Here is a 9236-nt window from a genome sequence, read left to right as displayed (position 1 = left end):
GGAGCGTTTAAATGCATTCAGAATGCATTAAATATATATTTTCAATGTTATTCAAAGGTTAACGGCCTGCTGTAGGGCATGCATGGCAGCAGCCTTGGGCGGGCTTGCTCTGTTCTGCGTAGAATATTCTCAATCAGGCGAATGGTAGGCCATACTTGTTCGGCCATTGGTAGGCCATATATGCTTGGCCAATAGTAGGCATTCTTCTTTGGCCAACTGTAGGTCATGCGTATAAGGCCAGCGGTCGGTCAGCCAATGGTTGTAGCAGGCATAGCAGATTGGCCAATGAATGACAGCCAAGTTCCAGCCTTACACGGTCAAGTATAACTTTGGGCTAAGGGGAGGAAAAGGGCTGGCCATTGTTCTTTCGGCAAAGATTGGCCGCACATGCTCGTGCTGCCAGGTTAGGCTGTATTATCGTACTATTCTAGAATAGACTAAAATTCACTAATGATGGCGTAACGGCACGATAACGCTCTCAATCTCCGCGGAAATTATCGTGCCCCTATTCCTTTTTCCTCAAGTAATTTTTGTAAAATCATCGGTTTCCATTTCATGAATTATTTCCAAAATATAGTTCGCGTTTGATGTTTTCAAGCTTTCGAGCAAGAGTGGAGAACAAACCAGCGCAAGTTGTATTATATACGTATACCATTACTAGGTGTGACTCAAGGGTGGCCAAGCTTCCTTCATTAACTTTTTTAGTCGAATGTTGATAACATGTGTCCACCCATTCCTTCTTTGAGGAAGGATAATATCATTTTTCGTTACCTTGGCTCTAACCGAAGGCAGGCTTCATTGCTCCACTACTAAGACTACTCTCTCGAAATAGGGCGGTATCACAACAGCCGTAAAAACTGCACGCTGTGTGCCGCGTGCAGAACGAACGACTTTTTCGTATTAGGACGAACATGACCTCGCAGGTAACCCAAGTGACCTAGATTCGTCATGCCTAGATATTATTTACGCGACCGGCGTTTTAACAGCCTCACTGGAAATGATGTTCATGTGTTTGCGATCGTTGTTTGTTACGTGTGAACGTGCTCGAGTCCAAGAGTCACGTGATGCCTGTAGAACGGTAATTCCATAGCTCAGTACAGCGATCGACACATATTATTTTGATGTCCATTATCAAAGCAATTATAGCTCCTGCATTGTGTCCTTAAAACGGTGTTGTGTTTGTTGTTTCAAGAGAACCTTCTTAATGTAGGGCAACTCGCATAGCAGGCGCATCTTGTTTTCTTTTTTTTCATCTTTTGAGGCGCGCCACACCGAAGCTAGAGTGCTTAGAGGGACTTGACAGCACTCGAATTGAGCGAACATAAGGTCACCTTCACGGCCCTTGAACTAAACCAACGGCCGTTGTTTGTCCATCGATATAACTTCGCCAAGATATTTAAAGTTTATACACATTCCGCGTAAAACACACCACGAGCATATTTACGCAGCTGTAATTTCGGAAAACACTGGTACCCGATGCATGCGTATTTTTGTACTGGCAGAGATTAGTGTTTATCAATAGTGAGAAGTTCAAGATGATCGATCGACTTGGGCTTCTTATATTTTCAGAGGAAATTTCAATGATATAAAACATAAGGACTGCATTATTATTAGGTGCCTAATGTGAATGGTCGAATCAATCAAGAAAGCTAGAGCACGCTCTTGAAAAAAGAAGAAGCAGGGAAATAAACAGATTTTGATATTTCGACGCTAGCGTTTATATCCGGACATAGATATATACATGAAGAGGACACAAAATACGGGCCCGTATATGTTGCCGTAAAAAAAACCAAGAAACAACTTGCCAGAAAGTATTTCTGCAAATAATATTACAAAGTCTGTATCACGTGTTCATAATTTTGCTAAACGTATTTTTGCATTTTGCATTCGTTCATTCAATGCTACAGTCAAAGCTTCATAGAACTCTGCGTATAAGGAGGCAAGTTATTTCGAATGCCAGTGGATACTCCAAGCAATAATTCAACCTCAGTGCTACCGGGGCTATAGAAACGAAGATATCATTTGTCAAGGCGCAGTATATTCAAGCAGCTGAATTGAAGGCGGAAGACAGATGCAACGCAAAGCATATGCGGACATCAATGACTCATCAATGTGCACGTTTTTGTAAATGTATGCATTGCAGTGTATGTCAAAGTCGACGGGAGTGTGTTGGTTTGTGCGATTCCAGAGGCACAGAAAGTTTGTGCTGCCAGTCCCGATGAATGAAGTGGGAATAAAGCAGCATTACAGCCGTCCACTCAGTGTTCGTGGCCGGCAGGTTCAGAACTAACCTTATCTTTAGTTTTCTAGAAGGCGCAGAGGAGGCCTTCCACTGCATTCACTATGTGGACAAAACTATCTGGGTTTTGTAAAGAACGAACCAAAGGAAGGCTGTTTACGTTACCTTTTCAATCGGGAAATGGTCTACATGCTTTCCTCCAGCTCAATTGCCATTTATTTCTGGTACTTGTTACTTGTAATAGTTTGACATTTGATTATATATCAATAAGCGCGCTTCCCCGGACGAAATTTTAGTAATTCTTAGATATCTTATCTTGAAGGTTCAAGTTACGTTCTTCCACTAAATAAGAGTTATTTTTGCCAAACCCCCTGTACACCCATTTACATTTATTATGCAAGATATTCCCGCAACGCTTCTTCAAAGCATGTCGCCTTTTCACGGGCACCGATTTGAAGGGCGTTTTTGTTGGCGCAAGAACTGCACATTCCGTTAATAGTCCTAAACATATGTGTCCAACACTATTACATACTACTGCAAAATATCCGCTATTCTTCCTGGCACAACAACATACTTCCACACGGAAAAGGCGATGACCACCTCTAATTTTTTAGGCATTACAAAAACTATTCGCGCGGCGCTTCTGATGGCAGTTCGCTTATTCACCGACAACGAACACAAGCACGTTTTTTGCTATACGAGTTCTGCCCATTCGGAATCGAAGAAGTCCAACTATCACATATTACTGCAATATATCCACGCTTTTTTTGGCACAAGCAGACGACCCTCCGAAGCAAGGACGATAAAACCCTTCATTATTTATGCACAATGAAATAGTTTCCCGCAAGCCCAAGTGAAGACAGGTCACTTGTTCACCGGAGACAAACAGAACCTTCTTTTCAACCAGTAGTACTGCTTGTTTGGGTGGACGATTTCTAAAATTATCCACTGTACTGCAATAAATAAAAATAGTATTCTTCGCGCAACCGGAAATCGCCTTGGAACAAGAATGGTGGAAAGCTTATTATACATGTGTAATAAAAATACTGCTGCAAGCATTCTTGAAGGGAGGTGACTTGTTCATGCTCAACGATCAGAAGTGTGTTTTTTTTTCTAGCGCTCTACTGCCCATTCGGAACCGAAGAACTCTTAAAAATCCCAGTAACAACAATATATGGAGTATTCTTCATGGCTCAACCAGACACCTCCCCGCGGCAGGCACGAACACCAACCTTTTTTAAATGCTAATGCATTTATTAGCTGGGGGTTATCTTGCTCCGTTGGCCGGCGTGCGCCTGCATTCCTGCAGCGCGAGCGCACGTGAGCGCGCGCCTCGTAGTTCTGCATTCGTCGTCGTCGTCGTCGTAAATGCGAATGCATTTCTTAGTCGAGGGCTCACACAATGCCACATGAGCATTACGCCTCTCTCTGGCGGTGACGTCACTGCAGTTGCTTCCACGTCATCATCATCGGTTGGAGAAGAAGAAGAAGACAAGTCTGCGAAGCGAAGAGCGCGTAATGCCGAACGCATTACGCGCTCGGGAACATCAAGAAGGAGTCTAGTCGTTTGAACGCGCTTCGGGTTCTTTGGAACGAGTTTGGAAGAGGAGGTGATGAGAACGGTGACGCCATCATCGCGGTCTGTGACGACAACCCTCGCCTGGCGCCGTTCAGGTCGTTCCTGGTGTGTGCCTAGTGCCGCGAGTATCTGGTCAACGGCCGCGTTCCTTCGATGAGCGTGAGTTTCGGCTACCGGTACCCTCCTCGTCCGGCGCACCTTCCCATTACTGCTTGCATACTGGTGCCTTGATAGCGATGGAAGTCCGTGAAGTCGAATCCCCCGCAGCAACGATACCGCCAGAAAGAAGTGTAACACAGTGCAACGTGAGCATTACGCGCTCATCGGTGCACCAAATGCATTCGCATTTCTGCACGATTCCCTTCGGGGAGGTGCGGGGGAATTTTTTTTATTTATGCACTATGAACCGTTATCGCGAAGCACATCTTGATGGCGGATTGCTTGTTCACGGGCCACTAACAAATTGTGTTTTCTATTAAGTGGTAGTACTTTCTATTCGGGTTTCAAGAACTCTTAACAATAAAACACTAGCAGCGGCTGTCCCTGTGTTGCAGTTCGTTCGCCTTTACCTGAGTTCGCGCTGGTTTTATCCAAGAATGAAAAAATATCTTCTTTTTTGGCCAAAGCAGACGCCCCCGGGGCATGAACGACGACCACGATTGAGTATTTATTTTTATAAAAGCCATCCCGCAAGGCTTTTTGATGGTAGGCCACTTGTTCATGGGATTTATTTAGAAGGTTACAATTTTAGAGCTTCGATGATCTATAACAGATAGAAGCTGTTCTAAACTATTACATTCTGCTGCAATATGTCCGCAGTATTTCTCGGCAAAACCAGACGTCGCCCCGGGGAAGACAACAACCAGCATTGACTGTTTCCTCTTCGTATAAGCCTTGTGGCAAAATAAACGCTATACAAAAAACAAAGCAATTCGAGCAATACTTTTTGGTTTCAGGTAGCTTGTTCACTGGCGGTGGTCAGAAGCGTGTATATAAACGCTGTATTGCTTATTCAGATTCTCAGAACTCTCAAACTCTCATATTTACTGCAGTAAACCACTTAGGAAAACAGACATCTGATCGAGGCAAGTACGACTACCATCCTTTATAAATATTGCATTATTGAAGCTATTTGTGCAACGCTGATTGATGGCAGGTTTCTGGTTCAGGGGCCACAATAAGCTGTTTTTTTCTGCCCATAGTATTTTCTATTCTCTATTCGGGATCAGGGACGCCCTAATTATCAAGTTATTCTTAAATAGTCTTGTCGTTTTCCGCATCTCCGCATAACCGGTGCGGTGCGTTCGCCATTACGCTATCCCGTAGCGGCTTCTCTGTCGACTTTACCGCCTGGGTTTATATTTAGAACTGCTCTGAGGCCTGTCAACTAGCGCCTCCCCTCGACCACCGCGGGAGACGTAGAACGTCTTCTTTCCCAGCGGCCGCCACGTAGACCTTGGTCGGAGGTCGGGGTTAGCAATTCGGATATGCCAATTGCTAACCCCGACCTCCGACCATGGTCTACGTGGCGGCCGCTGGGAAAGAAAACGTTCTACGTCTCCCGCGGTGGTCGAGGGGCGGCGCTAGTTGACCGGCCTCAGAGCACTTGTAAATATACACCCAGGTGGTGAAGTCAAGAGGGAAGTCGCTACGGGATAGCGTAATGGCGAACGCACCGCACCGGTTATGTGGAGATGTGGGCTCGAGTCCCGCTCCCGGAAAAAAACGGCGGATTTTTTCTCAACCTATCTTTTCGCTTATTTATCAATGTATCAAAGAAACGTGACAAACACACGTCCTTCGGCCCTATTAAATTTTTCGGAAAAAGCCGAATAGCACTGGCAATGACGACTGCAACCTTGATATTTATATATATATATATATATATATATATTTATATATATATATATAAATATTTATTTATATATATATATATATTTATATATATATATATAAATATTGTATAAGTAAAGAGTACAATACAAACCAAGTGCAATAACAAAGAAGCTTTACTTACGTAGCGGCGACAGGACGTCCCTTCCTCAGAGTACGGTTACATGATTTTGCAGTCACAAACATATGGAACTCATTTCCTGTATAGATTTGCAGACAAATGCGAGAGGAGCGGAATATCTTTCGGATACGGAAAGTATCCACGCATTCGGGCTGTGCCTATGTTTCAACAACAACAAAAAGAGAAATGAGAGTGTGTGTGAGTGAGAGAGAGATAGAGAAACACACAGAGAGAGAGGGGTGGGGGTCGTATTAACAAGGCAGCTGTCAAGACTGCACCACGGCGGGGAAACGTATCTGGCATGGGCTGCAAGTTCAGACAGTGCGCAAGACTAGACATTCGCAGTTTTAAAAGCAAGTGAAAAGAATACGATAAGGTATTCATCAATGTGAACATCTTCGACAGAACTCTGTCTGGTTGGGTTAAACCTACGAGGCAAGTACACCTACCAAGGGCGTTTATTCAAAGTGGTCCCAACGTTTCGAAGCCAACCCGGCTCCTTCATCAGGAATGACTATGCACAAACAAGAAGCAGCGGTATTATAGGTGTCTACTTTTTCTTTTTCTTACTGGATTCTTGCCCTTGAGCGTCGGAGGCTATGGGCGTAGATGGTGGGAAGGGCTCCGAGGGATCTATTCAGGCCTTGCCGGTTCCGTTGTATGTGCCAAGGCTCAAGCAGTAATCTTTCGGAGTAATTGGCTTCGGTACTAATCACCTGCGCGCCGTCAAAGGTAATCCTGTGGTCAGCTTTTTAGATGCGACTGTATCTCATTCACTCGCCTTGTCCCTCCATACGGCGTTGTTGTTGTCCGCCCACACCCCTCACCCATTCTCACCACGCGAGCTGCGCTCTCTGCCGCTCACCCCTTCTCCTCTCCGATAGCGAACACTCTCTCGCGAGGGGCATTGGATTGGATTCGATTGGCTTGGTGTTGCTTGGCTCGGTTTGGATTCGATTGGATTGGATTGGATTTCGATTGGATTGGATTAAAGTGGATTGCGTTGGATTGTGCTGCGTCATAGCCGTGCCACGTTGCGTCACAGCCACGGCAGGGGGTTCACGGCACATTTCACGCGATGGTAGAATCAACCTAACGGAAACAACAATGGAACCCCCCATGCGTCGCATCTACACAGGGGTTCCCGCGAGGGGAGGTGGGAGAAATTTTCGCAGTGCTCGGCCAATGCACTGCGCTGAGAGTCGGACTTGCGAATGTCGTTTTTGTGTTGGCGGAGGCGTTCAGGGAAGTTCATGGTCTCCCCAACATACCTAGTGGGGCATTGTGCGCAAGTTATTTTGTAGACCACCCCTTGGGATTTTTCTTTTGGCGGCCGCTTTTTATGTCGAGGTATGAGCCGTCCAAGGGTTGACACTGGCTTGTGGGAGATGACAATGCCTTCCTTGCGAAGAATGCGGGATAATGTTTCACTCGTTCCTTTAACATAGGGGACAGAAATACGGGTGGATCGTTGTGAGGAGGAGGAGGAGTACTAGAAGGCGGAGACAGGAGAGGGGTTCTTGACCGTGGGCGTCAGTACAGAGGAATTTCCTTTGTTGCAGCCCGGCTGAGGGAGACGGCGTTTTACGCGTCGTATGAAGTTGCTCGTGTATCTATTTTTCTTCAGGTCAGCGTTTACGGCTTTTTCTTCTTTCTTGTGGTCCTCTTCTGTTGAGCATATAGATCTGGCTCTAAGTAAGAGAGCTGGGACCACAGACGATTTGTGGGAATTTCGGTGGCAGGAATTGAATTGCAGGTAGCGTCCCTTGTGGGTGGGTTTCCTGTATACTGTGAAATTTAGTCCGTCTGGCTGTCTTTTTATCAGAACGTCGAGGAATGGTAAGGTGCTGTTCGTTTCTTTTTTTATGGTGAATTGGATGGCTGGTTCAATGAAATTTAGCTGTGACAGGAAGTTGCCTGCTGTTGTTTCTTTGATGACACAAAAGCAGTCGTCCACGTACCGGAGAAAAAACTTGGGCTTTTCGGGGAAATTTTCCACAGTGGTCCTTTCAATTTTTTCTATCAGGAGGTTAGCTGTGGTCACGGAAATAGCTGCCCCCATTGCAGTTCCACTTACTTGCGTGAAATATTCCTGCTTGTAGCAGAAATATGTGCTTTGCAGGCAAAACTGCAGACGTTGCGTTATCTCGCCGACGCTGAGGCAGGTCCTGGAGCTCACGCTGTCCTCGTTCTCGAGGGCACTTGTGGCGGTTGCGACGGCCAGGGAAACAGGGACGCTGGTGAAAAGCGACACGGCATCAAAAGAGACGAGTATGTCCCCACGGTAAAAACCGGCAAGGCCTGAATAGATATCTGGGAGCCCTTCCCACCATCTACGCCCATGGCCTCCGACGCTCAAGGGCAAGGATCCAGTAAGAAAAAGAAAAAGTAGACACCTGTATGACCGCTGCTTCTTGTTTGTACATAGTCACCCCTGATGAAGGAGCCGGGTTGGCTCCGAAACGTTGGGACCGCTTTGAATAAATGTCCTTGGTTGGTGTATTTGCCTCTTAATAAGTTATTCAGTGGGTGGGGAGACTGGTTCGGACGAATCCATACAGGCATGAACGAAGATTGCGTTTTGGGTGTGCCCCGCGCGGATGGAAAGAATAGATACTGTGCACAAAATAGCACTGCACGGGAGCTAGCTACTTAACAGAAAATAGGTGGGGTTTTTAGATCAGAATGGGTTAAAGGTTTTTAAGTGGAGGTGGGGGGGGGGGAACGCGGCCTCCTTCCCAAGGAAAAATCGCATTGTTGAGTCGGGTTAGGCTGGTAAATCTGCTTTATTTGTAGAGTTTCGGCGAATTTTGTTGGGAAACTGAAGGATAGAAATATTAAGCACTGTGATAGAAATTATGACGACGCCAATTTTATTCCAGGGATAAGCACGTTAGTTTTCCGTAACTTTCATTATTCCCAAGCGTCGCTGACCTACACTTCTAAATGAGTTAAAATTCCAGAAACTCCCGGTCGTGGTGGGTTTTGAAAGGGGGTTCTAAAGTTGTTTCTTTAGGATAAATGCATGACCTGGACCGCTCACATGTCTTGACAGGGGAAAATAAGGGCAACTTTTTGCATGAGAGCAGTGATTATTGAACCATATTCGGAAGGGCGTTGCTGTTTGGCCAAAATATTGCTGCCTAAAAAACAGCCACCTCTAGAAGGTATACGACATAGGTGTAGGAGAAACAGGTTGTATGGAACTAATCGAGTGGATGTCTCCTATAGCTGCCAGCGCGGGAAGTTAAGGCAGGAGAAGCCGGTCAGTGGCCATATTACCGAGGGCAGAAAGGGCGCGGAGGGTGCCGGGACCCTGAAGGGCTTGAATGTTTCTTTCAGTTTAGATGGCAAATACCGATATATAAGCTGGATTGTTGGATGAGGTTCTTTGACGGTAGACT

Source organism: Haemaphysalis longicornis, unplaced genomic scaffold, assembly GCF_048455015.1.
Source record: "Haemaphysalis longicornis isolate Haplotype H1 unplaced genomic scaffold, Haemaphysalis longicornis Haplotype H1 scaffold_11, whole genome shotgun sequence".
Lineage (NCBI taxonomy): Eukaryota > Metazoa > Arthropoda > Arachnida > Ixodida > Ixodidae > Haemaphysalis > Haemaphysalis longicornis.
This window is presented reverse-complemented; position numbering follows the sequence as displayed.